General features: G+C 47.2%; 1 long non-coding RNA gene across 1 annotated transcript in view; it reads left to right on the forward strand.

The window, feature by feature from the left end:
* The first annotated feature begins 12,325 nt into the window (after positions 1 to 12,325).
* The window catches only part of LOC146062771 (uncharacterized), a 65,852-nt gene continuing 64,591 nt past the window's right edge, over positions 12,326 to 13,586 (forward strand). The window contains exon 1 of the long non-coding RNA XR_014471509.1: positions 12,326 to 12,605. This is a non-coding gene — a long non-coding RNA (uncharacterized LOC146062771). The remainder of the gene's footprint in view (positions 12,606 to 13,586) is intronic.

The raw sequence follows: 13,586 nt of genomic DNA on the forward strand, positions 1-13,586 counted from the left end.
GGGGTCATTAAGTTAGCTCTCCCCTTGTCCACCTCGTTCCTCCAACGGTAGGTTGTGGCCACCACCTAAAACGCTTTGGAGGGCACCGGAGTTGTACAGGCTTAACCCGTGCTTCAAACGTGGCTGCCGTGCGAGAAGATTTAGGGCCTCCGCACCTACCGTGGGACGTACTGGGTGACAACGGAGTTAGGGGCCGAGACAGTTTCCTCCCTACCAGTGCTGACCATCTCCACCTCCGGATCAGTCACCTGCCCTCGCTACTACCCCATGGGCCTCTAGGGCTATTGCTCTCCATTACCCTGTTGATTCCTCTGTGGCCCATGTCGACCGGTGATGATTACCAGCTAGGACCCATTTAGCTTCACAGTTACCGGGCCTCCTAGCACGTCTGAGCCGTCTCGACACCTCCACTTTGGGGTTCCCGGCACCTTGTGCCTAACAGTATAACCAGCCAACAGTGTTGTGGGCCATCCACCTCCGCAGTGAATGGTCCATATTCCCTTACCGCGATTTTTTCATTTTTTATTGCTTGGTCGTCATGGATCCCAACGCGGCCCAAGCTCTGGCCAATCAGGTTTCGCTCCTGACCAAACAGCTACAGGATTTGTCTATTAAGGTGGACACCAAACTCTCAGCTCAGCCACCAGCGGGTTCTCACCAGGAACCCAAAGTTAATTTCCCTGATAGGTTTTCAGGTCATAGGCCCCATTTCATAAATTTTAGAGAGAGTTGTAGATTGTTTTTCCAGTTAAAACCACACTCCTCAGGTTCTGAGCAACAGAGAGTGGGTCTTGTGATTTCCCTCCTCCAGGGGGACCCCCAGTCTTGGGCCTTTAGTCTGGCTCCAGACGATCCTGCTCTCCGCTCGGTAGATGCCTTCTTTCAGGCATTAGGAGTCCTTTATGACGATCCTGACAGATCAGCCTCCGCTGAGGCTTATCTTAGAGCCCTGAAACAGGGTCATCTTTCTGCCGAGGAGTACAGCGCCAAGTTCAGACGTTATGCCGCCGACTCTGGGTGGAATGATCCAGCCCTACGGAGTCAGTTTCGCCTAGGCCTGGCGGATAACGTCAAGGATGGCTTGGTACAATATCCCTCTCCTCCTTCTTTGGATAAATTAATCCTTTTAGCCATACGAATCGATCGGAGGATTAGGGAGAGGCGGTGCGAAAAAGAGGCTCAAGCATTACCCAGTTGTGAGCTCCCAGAGGAGGCTTCCCCAGACCTGGGTGAACCCATGCAGCTTGGGGCTACCAGGTTATTTTCTAGGCTCACTCCCAAGGAGAAGGCCCGACGACGTTCCCTGGGGTTATGTATGTACTGTGGATCTAAGGATCATATCCTGAACAAATGTTCCCTGTTACAGGGAAACGGCAGAGCCCAGAAGTAATGGGGAGTATCTTCTCGGGCCTTTCATTGTTTTCCCCATCGGATTCGTTGTTTATCCCAGTTAGTTTCAGTTCCTGGGAGGGTAAGGCGTTAGTGGATTCTGGCGCCGCAGCCAATTTTTTGGATAGTAAAATTGTCTATGATTTGGGTTTACCGCTGCAACTGTTGACGTCCCAGCTCACCGTTTGCGGATTAGACGGTAATACCCTGCTTGGTGGAGCCATCACTCATTTTGTGGAGTTATTAGATTTTCGAGTTGGACTTTCCCATTCGGAGAGCATAAAGTTTTTTGTTTTTCAGTGTCCCATTACACCCATTGTGCTTGGCCTTCCCTGGCTTAAGAGTCATAACCCGGTCTTTGATTGGCGTTCTGGGGAATTGATACGGTGGGGCAAGGAGTGTTTTGAGCAGTGTATCAGTCTTCCAGCTCTTCTCACCACTACCATTCCTGCCGGGTTGCCTGCCCAGTATGCTGAATTCGCTGATGTTTTTTCTAAAAAAGAGGCGGACTCTCTTCCTCCGCATCGTCCGTATGACTGCGCCATTAATTTGTTACCTGACTCTAAATTACCCAAGGGTAGATTATACTCTTTGTCTTTGCCTGAAGAGAAGGCAATGCAGGAGTACGTGGAGGAGAGCTTAAAAAAAGGCTTCATCAGAGCCTCTAAATCTCCAGTGGGAGCAGGTTTTTTTTTTGTTAAAAAAAAAGACGGGACCTTACGGCCCTGCATTGATTTTCGTCAATTAAACGACATCACGGTAAAAAATTCTTATCCCTTGCCGTTGATCTCTGTTCTTTTTGATCAGTTGCGTGCAGCTGTGGTTTTTTCTAAGATTGATTTACGCGGAGCGTATAATCTCATCCGCATCAAGGCCGGAGATGAGTGGAAGACGGCGTTTAACACTCACTCGGGCCATTACGAGTACTTAGTCATGCCGTTCGGCCTTGCCAACGCACCCGCTGTGTTCCAGGACCTCATCAATGATGTTCTCAGGGAGTTTTTGGGTATCTTTGTTGTGGTGTATCTTGACGATATTTTAATTTATTCTTCTTCTTTGGATCTTCATCGCCAGCATGTCAGGGCTGTGCTTCAGAAGCTTAGGGAGAATAATCTTTTTGCCAAGCTCGAGAAATGCGAGTTCGAGGTAGATTCCATTTCGTTCCTTGGTTACATTATCTCTCCCAAGGGTTTCGCCATGGATCCTGTCAAGCTTAAGGCCATTCGGGAGTGGGTGCAACCTTCGAATTTGAAGGCGGTTCAAAGATTTTTGGGCTTCGCGAACTACTACAGGAGGTTTATTTCCCACTTCTCAGATATTGTCTCCCCCATTGTGGCCCTCACCAGGAAGGGAGCCGATCCTACATCCTGGCCGGAGTCTGCCATTGAGGCTTTTAAAGAGCTCAAACGGGCATTTTCTTCTGCTCCCATTCTTCGACACCCCGATCCCGAATTCCCTTTTATTCTCGAGGTAGACGCATCAGAGATTGGCGTAGGTGCGGTTCTTTCTCAAATGGACAAACTGGATGGCTTGCTACATCCTTGTGCTTTCTACTCCAGGAAATTCTCAGAGGCCGAAGGCAACTACGATGTCGGCAATAGGGAGTTGCTGGCCATTAAATGTGCCTTAGAAGAATGGAGGCATTGGTTGGAAGGGGCCAAATATCAGGTCACGATCTTTACCGATCATAAAAATTTGGCATATTTACGCTCAGCCAAGAGATTGAACTCGCGGCAGGCGAGGTGGGCTCTGTTTTTTGCCAGGTTTAATTTCTTAATTACTTATCGACCTGGCGCAAAAAACGTTTTAGCAGACGCCTTGTCCAGGAGTTTTGCGGCCATACAAGATCCAGTTTCTCGTCCCGATCCCATTATTCCCCCTTCATGCATTCTGGCCGGACTCACGCAAGGGCTACTGGATTCGGTGCTGCTGGCCCAAAGTTCGGTCCCTGCCACCACTCCCGAGGGTAAATTATTTATTCCCCAGAAGCTCCGGGAAAAGGTCTTTTCGGAATTCCATTCATGTAAATCCGCCGGCCATCCGGGGGTTTCCAAGACACTTTCTTTAATGTCACGTGCGGTCTGGTGGCCCAACATGAGGACAGAAGTAGAGCAGTTTGTGTCCAGATGTAACACATGTGCTCAGAACAAATCTTCCCGTCTTTCCCCCATAGGGCAGCTGGTGCCGTTACCTGTGCCTGATCAACCTTGGACACACATCTCCATGGATTTTGTTACGGACTTTCCACCATCATTGGGTTTTAATACCATTTGGGTTGTGGTCGACAGATTTAGTAAAATGGCACATTTCGTACCCCTCAAAGGCTTACCCTCGGCTAAAACGTTAGCCTCTTTATTCATCACCCATATCTTTCGTGCCCATGGCCTGCCCTCTGACATCGTTTCGGATAGAGGTGCCCAGTTCGTTGCCAGTTTTTGGAAAGCAGTCTGTGTAGCCCTGCAGGTTAGACTTAGTCCTTCGACGGCCTTTCACCCACAGTCGAATGGTCAGACGGAACGGGTTAACCAATCCTTGGAACAATTCCTACGGTGTTACGTTTCCAAGACCCAAAGGGACTGGGTGGAGAATCTGCCTTTCGCGGAGTTTTCTTATAATAATGCTTGGCATGCCGCTACCAGGATGTCCCCGTTTTTCTGCAATTACGGTTTCCACCCTAGAGCTAATTCTTTCTTTCCCACGGATGCCAAAGTGGGTAATTCTAGGTGGGTGGCTTCGAAGAGAAAGGTTTGGCGCATGGTTCGGGGAGCGCTCCTCTCTGCTGCCAGGTCAGCCAAACACTTCTCTGACCGCCACAGGAGACCGTGCCAGTTCAAAGTTGGGGACTGGGTCTGGCTTTCTACCAAGAATATCAAGCTCCGGCAATTCTCACACAAATTGGGCCCACGTTTCATCGGTCCCTACAGGATTATCAAAAAGGTTAACCCGGTCGCTTTTAGATTAGGGCTGCCCCGCTCTCTCAGGATCTACAACACTTTCCATTGCTCTCTTCTCAAACCTGCTCTTCAGCCGGTTGTCCGCAGGCCAGTGCCCATCTTACGTCAGGGCCAAAAGGAGTATGTGGTTGATTCCATCCTGGATTCCAAGACTTCCAGAGGGAGGGTCTTCTTTTTAGTACATTGGAAAGGTTTTGGACCGGAAGAGAGGTCGTGGGTCGCTGATCAAGATCTCCATGCTCCTTCACTCAAAAGGAGGTTTTTTCAGTCGTTTCCGGACAAGCCCGGTTTCAGAGGTCGGTTGACCTCTCCTCGAGGGGGGGGTACTGTCAGACGCCGCCGCCGTGCAGTCGCCTCCCCGTCCTCCGGGGTGCACGGCGGGCGGTCCTCTGACGATCAGGACGTTGCTCAGCAACGCCCCGAGCGTCGGCAACGTCCCGAGCGTCGGTGACGTCACGCCCGGCGTCCGAGCATCGGGGCGTTGCCTGGCAACCACGTCCTGCTGCCCGGCGTCCTTCCCCGCCGCGTCATCACCTCGCGCGCGCACAGTCTGCTGCACGCACACTTCTCCTATAAATGGAGATTACACAGTCCAGCAAGCCGCTGGTTATAAGATTGCTTAGGCACCCTGGGGTGTCCTTCTTGTTTTCTTCAGCCCACACTGCAGTTCCTTCCCTGCATTATACCCGTGGTTTCTCCAGCTCCTATACCCGGTTTTCTTCCCTGCCTGTGGTCGGTGGATCCTGCTACTCAGAAGTTCCCAGCAGATTTCTCCTGGCTTCCGGCTTCCTGCAGTCTCCTTGGAGACATTCCGGTCTTCTGCCTTGGGCCCTGGAGTGGTATCGTTACGCACTCCTTATTCCCATTTCTTCCTGCTGTATCGTGGTTTATTATTTTGTGTATTCTTATCAGTGCTAGGTTCAGTGTGCAGGGGTTACCAGGGCTCCCGTCCATTCCTGTGTCCATTTCCCTGCCACCTGTCTCGGCCACCGGGGTCATTAAGTTAGCTCTCCCCTTGTCCACCTCGTTCCTCCAACGGTAGGTTGTGGCCACCACCTAAAACGCTTTGGAGGGCACCGGAGTTGTACAGGCTTAACCCGTGCTTCAAACGTGGCTGCCGTGCGAGAAGATTTAGGGCCTCCGCACCTACCGTGGGACGTACTGGGTGACAACGGAGTTAGGGGCCGAGACAGTTTCCTCCCTACCAGTGCTGACCATCTCCACCTCCGGATCAGTCACCTGCCCTCGCTACTACCCCATGGGCCTCTAGGGCTATTGCTCTCCATTACCCTGTTGATTCCTCTGTGGCCCATGTCGACCGGTGATGATTACCAGCTAGGACCCATTTAGCTTCACAGTTACCGGGCCTCCTAGCACGTCTGAGCCGTCTCGACACCTCCACTTTGGGGTTCCCGGCACCTTGTGCCTAACAATATTAAAATAACATAATAACAATACAGTGACACATGCTAATAGTAGCGAATATATACCTTACTCAAAATGAGTATTCATATGGATGATAATCATAAAGTGATACACTGTACAAAGAACTGTCACAAAGCGGAGTTATCATATAAATACACGGCCATTGTTAACACATCCCTAAGCACAATAGCCTAGTTCCATTGACCCATCATTAAGCAAAATAGCCTAACTCTTTTATAACAGTATATTCATACCGATTGACTCATTCAAGCCTTTAGGTCAGTGGTTCCCAATCTTTTTTGAATCACGGCACCCTAAGGGTATCAACATTTTTTCACGGCACCCATAGACCGCACAAAAATGTATTAGATTGGGTTTATATGCGATTCCCAGGGTTAGTTATGTGTTAAAGACAGGATTTGCTTCTGTGTGTACATATTTTATTATTGGCAGCCATCAACACTGGTTTTTCACATAAATAATTAACCATAATTAATTTGAATTGGTCCTGGACCACCAGCCCAGGGCACCCCTGCAAGTGTTCCAAGGCACCCCAGGGAGCCACGGCACACAGTTTGGGAACCACTGCTTTAGGTGATAATGTGTTAAGGCGGATAATCCATCTTGCCTCCCACTGAAGCAGCCGCAGACCCCTATTCCCACCTCGGATATTTTCTTTCACGTGATCAATCATACAGTATTTTAATGTGGTCAGGGGGTGGGCATGAGTGGCAAAGTGACGCGCCACAGGCTGGTCACTATTGCCCCTGCTGATCGCTTTCTTAATTGAGGATCTATGGGCCGCCATCCTCTCTTTGAACGATCTTTCTGTCTTCCCGATATAGCTCAGCCCACACGGGCAGATAATTTGGTAGATTACAAATTGGGAATTACATGACAGTGTGTGTCTGATAGGGATGGAACAACCAGCTTGCGGATGATAAAAACTGGCACCAGGTAGCATTAAACTTGCAAGTCATGCAATTACATGGAACACAACCTCGAACTTTTCTAGTGCTATTAACATCGATAGGGTCATACGTTTTTACCAGCATATCGCGCAAATTGCGATTTCTTCTATAGCAGGGCATCAGTTTTATAGATTTCAAACCTAGATCGGGGTCACAGCGCTGAGGTCATGGGTTCAATCCCCACCATGGCTCTAACTGTGTGGAGTTTGTATATTCTCCCCATGCTTGCGTGGGTTTCCTCCGGGTACTCCGGTTTCCTCCCACAATCCAAAAATATACAGATAGGTTAATTGGCTTCCAACAAAAATTAACCCTAGAATGTCTGTGTGTGCATGTACATGTGGTAGGGAATATAGATTGTAAGCTCCACTGGGGCAGGGACTGATGTGAATGTTCAAATATTCTCTGTAAAGTGCTGTGGAATATGTGTGCGCTATATAAGAAACGGTTAATAAATAATAAATAAATATATATACACTTTGGATATTTCCTCAAAATCCAGCAATTTCTTTTTTTTTTTTTAGCCATACAGTAATTACCTTTTTTAATTAACGCAATTTTAAAGCCTGATTTCTTCTCAGACTAGCCTGGTGCCCGGACTCTTTCCTGTGTGTTAGAAGAACTGACACTGAAACAAAACACCTCAGATGAGATAATGCCGTCACAGAAACATGTATTTCATATACCGCAATTGTTGCTGCCATTACTCTAATTGTCTTTGTTTTGCAATAGAGCTGCTATTGTTGTGTTTTTGCAAATCACGGTTCATGCATTATGACATTGGTATTACAGCAATGGAAAACAACAATCGAATGAGAAGATGAAATAGAACGTGAGAGGATATTTTGGAAGGCTGTAGAAGGACTGAGCTGCTGCAGATTGAGCTGGCAGATAGGTGGGGAGGAAGAGCGCAGGAGAAAATGAACAAAGGAACAGGTGTAATGGAAAGTACATGGATTCATGTGAATGGAAAGTACACTAGGTTTCTTTTTTGCACTCAGCTGCAAATGGTCAAATGAATACAGGGCTGAAAAGTATTTGGCTGGAGATTGGCAAGCTATAGAATTATCTCCCAGTGACAGACTGCTGCATGAATTCAGTGGAAAATTAGAGATACCAATTAGGCATGTGTACTATGTATTTATGTATGCATGCCTTTTTAACCTACCTATGCCCAGATAAAGAATAGCAATTCAAAGACAAAAGAATGAACCTGGGTTGACATAATTGAAATGATAGCTTGGGGCGCACTGGTAAAGAAAAAATAAAGTACAGGTATCTTAAAGATGGAAACTATGCACAATGGGCCTGATTCACATTCGCTCGGAAAGGGACGATTTTGGTACTCCGGTTTACTCCCACAATCCAATTAGACGCCTGGTTGTCAAGGTGATGTTAAATAAAATAAAGAACATAAAAACAAGAAGTGAAAATCTGGTATAACCTTATCTTAACCCTTTGAGTGAATTTGTCAAAATAGGTTTGAAAATTGGGCAAGCAAACATTTTTATTCATAATGACCTTTAATGTTTACCTTATATAGGAAATATAATCTTTTTTCTTTTTTTTACACATTTTTTATTTGAATTTATTAGAGATGAGTCCGGATCTCCGGGATCCGACAGATACGAATATCGCGATCCGAGTCTGCATCCGAGCCGGCTCGGGAGTTCCCGCCTAAATTCCGGACCGAAAACGAGGCAAAACGTCATCATCGCGCTGTCGGATTCTCGTGGGATCTGGATTCTATATAAGACGCACGCGCGCCCCGCCATCTTTGCTCTAGCATAGGAGAGGGAAGAGGGTGGTTGTGCTCTGTGCTGTGTGCTTTGCTATAATAATAATATATTATTTTGCTGCTGCTCACTCGATTAGGGTCTGCAGGGGCTGCTGTACACAAGTCCAGTGTACAGGGGCTGCAGTGGCAAGTGCACAAGGGGCTGTACAGGGGCTGTGTTCAGTGTGATAGGGCCTGTGTACAGTGTGACAGGGTCTGTGTCCAGTGTACAGGGTTTGTGTCCAGTGTACAGGGGCTGTGTCCAGTGTACAGGGATTGTGTACATGGGCTGTGTCCAGTGTACAGGGGTTGTGTCCAGTGTACAGGGGTTGTCTCCAGTGTACAGGGGCTGTGTCCAGGGGCAGTGTCCAGTGAACAGGGGCTGTGTACAGGGGTTGTGTCCAGTGTGACAGGGCCTGTGTCCAGTGTGACAGGGGCTGCGTACAGGGGCTGTGTCTAGTGTACAGGGGTTGTGTCCAGTGTACAGGAGCTGTGTACAGGAGCTGTGTCCAGTGTCCAGGGGCAGTGTCCATTGTCCAGGGGCTGTGTCCAGGGGCAGTGTCCAGTGTCCAGGGGCAGTGTCCAGTGTGACAGGCTGTGTCCAGTGTAAAGTAAGGAAAATAAATAAAAGTAATAAAAGAAAAACACATTTTTGGAGGATGATGGAGGAGGAAATAGTGGGAGATCAGCAACCTGATAGAAGTGCTGAAGCTGCTACCACCAGTCATGACAAGGCCGATACCTCTTTGTATTTTTTGCTCTTTGGAGCATTTCTCTTTTTTTGGGGTAGTTTATTAAAGTGCCCCCCTGTCTGCCCCTGGAGTGCCGCTCTGCTTCCAAGATGTGCCAGGTTGGAAGTGTAAGGTCCACATGTATGTGATGCCCACTGCTGTCGCTTAGCTCAGTCATCCAGCTACCTCGGTATACCCTTTTGGCCCAACTACAGTAAATGAATACAATTTTGTAAGCTGTGAAGTGATCAAAATTGACTAGAAATGAGTGGAAACTAATGTTATTGAGGTTAATAATACTTTAGGGGCAAAAACAGGCCCAAATTCTGTTATTTTAGCCATTTTTAGCATTTTTTCATAAAAATCCAGATCCAAAACCAAAACCAAAACCCACAAGTGTGGTTTTGCCAAAACCAATCCAGTTCCAAAACACGAAGGGAGATCCAGATCCAAAACCAAAACCAAAACCCGAAAAAGTGGCCGCCACACATCTCTAGAATTTATACGACGCTGGCATTTTGAGCAGATATTTTGCACATCTCTCACAGAGATGTAGGCACTCAAAGAGTTAATAAAACTTACTTTAAAAAATCCATAAATTATGTTGAAAAATTCGCTCATTTAAAAAAAAAAAAAAGGGCCCCTCCAGGATTAAAAGGTCTGCAAAGGGGGAAATTTACTAATACCCCATTCATTCCACAAATGCAGAGACAAACCCGGGAATTAAAGGACAAGCCGGGACATTCCCGGGTTTGGACCCATTCACACATGCTTTTGAAGCAGGGATAACCCGGGTCGGCACCTTTCACACTGAACTCGAGTTTACCCTGCATTTCTATCAGAATGTCATTACAAATGGACTTTTTTAGGCCCACAAATATGAGGTAATTAGGGAGAGGGGTAAAGGGATAGAAGGAGAGCAGGCCTTTGCAGGATTTCAGAGGTGAAATAGCACTGCTGGGGTCTGTTGTGCCACAGAGCTTGCACAGTGTCTTCCTGTATGCTGTGTGATTGCCAATGCAGACATTCTTGGCTTTCAGGGGTTAAAACGCACTTCTGGGGTCTGTGGTGCCACAGAACATGCACAGTGTCTCCCTGCACGCTGTATGCTGCCTCTGGGCGGGTCTGTGAGTGTCCACCACAACAGGAAGTTGCCCTGATAGCCAATCAGCATCAGAAAATATCAGCAGAAGCAACACGGGAAGCAGGGAATAATCCGGGAAGGACCCGGGAGCAACCCTGCTACCTAGCAGGGTTGAATTACTGGCAAATTAACCCGAGAATTTGTCCCTGGAACCTTTCACACCAGCGATAGTCCCGGGTTGTTCCCGGACACAACCCTGAAATTTAGGCTGGTGTGAAAGGGGTATAAGATGGGAGTTCTCACATGGGATGTTGCTATAGGCAACCAATCAGAATTTACTTCTCATTTTTTATCACCTTCTAGAAGACAATACAGATGGGGCAGGCCTCTTCCTTGCTGGCGAATCGCCAGAACGTCAGCTCTGGCGATCCGCCAGCGGCCTGCCTCACCATCTGACTGAGACGCGCGTGCGTCTCATGCGCACGCGTGTCTCAATCTCCGTCGGTGGGGTGACGGGAACCCTATCGGTCTCCGCCTCAGGAAGACGGACAGGGTTAGGGGGGGTGCGGGAAGCGGGACAACCTGATGGTGACCCGGGGGAAGCGCTGGAAGCGGGTCGTGCGCGTGCGTCCCCTTCTCGCTATGTAGATGGCGCTGGCGGGGGATAACGGCTGGCATCGCCATCGCCATCCCCTGCCAAGATGGGACCTGCCCCATCTGTAGATAGTGCTCTAAGCTTCAAATGTGATCAAATGGAGAGTGATAAACAGCCAGCCAATCAGCTCCTACCTGCCATGTCACAGACTGTGTTTGAAAAATGTCAGGCAGGAGCCTATTGGCTGGTTGTTTATCACTCTCCATTTTATCACTTTTAAAGCTTAGTGCATCTGGCCCAGTATCTGATTAGATGCCCATAGCAACATCCCATCTGAAATAGAAATCCCATCTTTGTAAGTTTCCCCCAATGGCTAGAGTTCTGTAGGTTCAATAGATGTATATTACAATCTAAACATGAAATGAAAACCTATGTGTGATACTCTCACAGATAAGTATCTTTATCCTTACAGGTTATCTTGCAACAGCAATTATCAACAGCTCACCACAATAACTCAAAAAATAATAGAGTAATTTTATTAAGCTGGAACTCTGTTTTTCTTAAAGGAGCTGATGGAAATTTATTTATTATTTATTTATTTGCAGTTTCTTATATAGCGCAGCAGATTCCGTTGCGCTTTACAATAGTAGACAGTAATAAAACAAACTGGGTAACAGACAGACTTGGAGGTAGGAGGAAATCAAGTATACTATTATGCACAAAATATCAATGTATAAATACAAACATCAGAGATTCTTCCCACGTAACATTGGTGAGATATTGATATATAACAATATTACTTAGAGCATAAGTTGTACTATTCTGCAACAAACAAATAAGCAACTATCCATTCACCTGCAATGTATAACAAACCGTTACAATATCAAAACAGGTTATAGCGTTTTACCAGTACTAGGTTATCATTGCGCAATAATTGTTTATGTCTACAATAGTCTTGGGTTAACCCTATTATGACTGCAGTCACCTGTTCTTTAAGCGCTTATTTATAACAAATATTCTTTCTTTTATAGGTCCCACGCTGCAAGGTCAACTCTCTGTGTATTTGTAATTCAAAGTAAAGAGAATACATAAGGTAAGTCTTGCGTAATAATGCTGCTGACTTTTAACTTGAACGTCAAATAATCTGATAATAGATGACAAAAGCTAGAAGAGTAGAATGATATAAGCAATTTTCCCTTAGCAGTATAATTGCCACAAGTGTCTCTCTAAGTGTCAGTCCACTTCTGTAATATGCAGCTTTGGGGCTGATTCAGCAGCCACTACTCCCTTCCTGCTAACTTGTAACTAAGGACGACTTGGGTATTGTATGCAGTATTAACTACTAGAGTCTCTCCCCAAATGCCAGTGTAGGTACTGCTTATTGCTGCCTGGATGAGGTGAATGTTACACACAATGCTTTCTTTAGCCGGGAGAGGTGTTAGGCTGGCTATGAGGTTATTGCAGGGGCGTTACAGCTATCTGTGGGCCATCCTGTAGGCTGTCTCCGGCTGGACTATCTCTGGGCTGATCTGTGGGATATGCAGGAGGCTGTACTGTGCTGCCTTGGGGCTGGACAATCACTCACCACACCCTCTTCTTTATCGATCACAGCTTGGATCAGTCACCGCCTCTGTCACCGCTGCTCAAGGGGACCTCGGGAAATCACCGGAGCCCTTTTGGTAAGTATTATCCTAATTACAGCAACGCATCACACACTTTCCAGCTGCGCAGCTCTGCTGCCTTAACTTTCTCTCCACCACTGCTACACAGTGTCTTTTCTGCTGCACTTCAGCTTTCCTCAACCCCTATCCACAACACACCTAACGCTCTTTCCCCTGAGCACTTCTATAGTCCCTGCTCTGGGGATTCCTGATGAGCAGGGGCTCTGCCAACTGTCAGAGTATATTTTCCTTTCTGGAATATTCCTCCCAGTTCTCCCCTTTAAAGCAGGGTATATGGTATAGTCCACCCTCATGGGCTAGGAGGACAAGTCCATTGTCAGTTCAGGAAAGGGGTAAACAGTGTTCAGTCCACAATATTCTATTAATAAGGGGTATTAACACATTAATACTTTTCCTAAATAATTAATTAACTACTAATATTATTTTTGATATCTGCTACATTTACTGTATCACAACTATATAACATTTTAGTTTATGTATAAACATTAACCCTTATTGGGGTGTTACATATGTGCTCCAGGTAATGTGGGCATTAGGGGACATTAATGATTGCCTCTTAACCCCATCCCTGGCATTCCTGAGAATTTTCCGGCTACGCTTCAGTGCCCAGACTGGCAAACCCAGCAAATTCTCGGGATTGCCGCTGCTTAGAGCCGGCAATCCCAGCTCCGGCTGCTCGGCCGCGCTTCCTCCTCCCCCCCCTCCCCCGGCGTTGTGCCAGTCTGCAACATGACCTTGTAATGCAACAGGGCAATGTAAGCTCTCCGGGACTTGTTAGTATAATCAGAAGACCACCACGTACACAAGAGGTATTTCTGGTTTACAAGCAGCGCTGCGTGTCTTTTTAAGCCCTCCCACTGTTCGCATTGCCGCCCGTCCCCCGCGAATTGGCCTGCAAGGCTGCGAATGGACTTTTGCGTTTCATGGGAACTCCTATGAAAGCCTGGGCTTTCCCATGGACGCGTCCCCCAGCCTGCC

Source organism: Crinia signifera, chromosome 3 (assembly GCF_055691185.1).
Source record: "Crinia signifera chromosome 3, ASM5569118v1, whole genome shotgun sequence".
NCBI lineage: Eukaryota > Metazoa > Chordata > Amphibia > Anura > Myobatrachidae > Crinia > Crinia signifera.